Here is a 1,879-nt window from a genome sequence, read left to right as displayed (position 1 = left end):
GACAGTCCATGATAGACTTTATAGGGTTTGTCTATATCTGATGTCCCAGCAATGCCAGATAGAACTATGTCCGTCATTTTTCATCTTTTCAGTGGTCCATACCTGACCTTCACAATCTGGAAGACAGCTGATAACACTTTTTGTTTTATTTGATTGAGAGATAGCAGTACTACATAATATGGATCTTCATGGGAAAGTGTTAATCTGGCTAATTGATCAACCCTGTCACATAATGATATTCCTATATGAGAGAGTATCTAGTATAGTGACACTTGAATACCCTGTTCTGATGGTTTAGAAATTCGATGAAGGATATTCCTACTTACCATGCTTTCTGGTGTAAATGCAGTGAACCTATGGAGAACGCCTTGGCTGTCAGTAAAGACAGCCAGGTATCGCTGTTGCTCACTACCTTTCTTAATGGCATGATATATAGCTACTGACTCGGCATCACCTGTGCTTGTCCAGTTGGAAATGCACACACTTTATTCAAGATCTATATCAGGAATTAGAACACCAATTCCTGCATCACAGTAGATTGCAAGTGGGGGCGTACAATGAGGAGGATGTAGAATGCATCATTAGATTTCAAGTAATGAGCTTTAAGTTCGGTTTTGAAGCCATGGATTTAGGTCCTATTAGTTTATCAATATGAGCATGTCCATGAGTTCTGTGCCAAAGATCAATATGTACTATTTCTAGAATATCAATAGCTTCGTTGTTCCATACATTGAGGAACATAACAGTATGAGTAGTTTTGGTTTTCCATTCCAAGTGGACTGCATGAGATTGGAGTGTCGAGGCCGAGCATGTCTAACTCTATGATGTTAACTTGGGCGACATCGTGCATAGAGGAGAGGTCAAGCTCTTTCCTCATGACGAGAACTTTAGCAGTCATTGGACATCCAGTATAATGCTCATGGCCTTGTTCTGTAAAACTTCAAGGGGTTTGAGGGCACTCGGTGGCAACATACTAAGAATGGGGTTTGCATAATCTATCATATAAATATCTTGGTGTTATGGCACTCACCATAACACCAACATATTTATGGGTGTCAGTTCTTGCAATAATTTGTCCACCTAACCTTGTAATGTAAGGTAGTTTACGAGATCTGTAAATATGCTTAGTTTTGATTGGGTTGATTATGAGACCAAGGGAGGCACACTTTTTGCTGAACCTCTGTAGAATCTAATCCCCCCATATCAAATACCTGAATAAGATTATCATCAGCATAGGATGTGATGGTGTATAGGTTCCCTAATTCAGTGTTGAGCTTGCAAAGAGAGTGCATAAGTATATTAGACAGTGAAAGGGACATTACTCCCCCTTGTGGAGTGCCTAATTATAATTCGCCATAACCACTGTAGGCGCCTTGGTACCATACTTTTGCTCTTCTCAAAGATAGATAAGCCTTTATCCATAACTGAAGCTTGCCCTTAACTCCTAGATGTGTTAGTTCATGGAGGAGTGCAGTAGGGGAGGCTCTGCCGAATGCTCCCTTGAAATCTATGAAGTAAGAAGACTGTATTACTTCCATTTAGGTACTGTGCTAGACACATTTGTGTTTCTCTCCCTTTCTGAAAGCTAAAAACAGATAGATGGCATAGACCCTTGATTTGGACGAATAAACGAGTAAGAAGGATTCTTTCACAGGTTTTAGACAGGCAGGACGTCAGAGAAATTGGTCTATATTCATCAGGCCGTCCTGCTTTTTGGATGTGAATGATGGTTGCTTCTTTCCAAGTGGTAGGCAAGATGCCTGCCGTGTAGGTTAAGTTGAAGAGATCAAGAAGAGGATTTTTTCCCTTTACCTGTACCTTTGCAAGATGTCGGTTGATGTCGTAAGTGATTCCATCATCCCCAGGTGTAGTGGATTTG

This window comes from Penaeus chinensis, chromosome 4, assembly GCF_019202785.1.
Source record: "Penaeus chinensis breed Huanghai No. 1 chromosome 4, ASM1920278v2, whole genome shotgun sequence".
Lineage (NCBI taxonomy): Eukaryota > Metazoa > Arthropoda > Malacostraca > Decapoda > Penaeidae > Penaeus > Penaeus chinensis.
The sequence above is the reverse complement of the archived record's forward strand: the minus strand, read 5'-3'. Positions refer to the sequence as shown.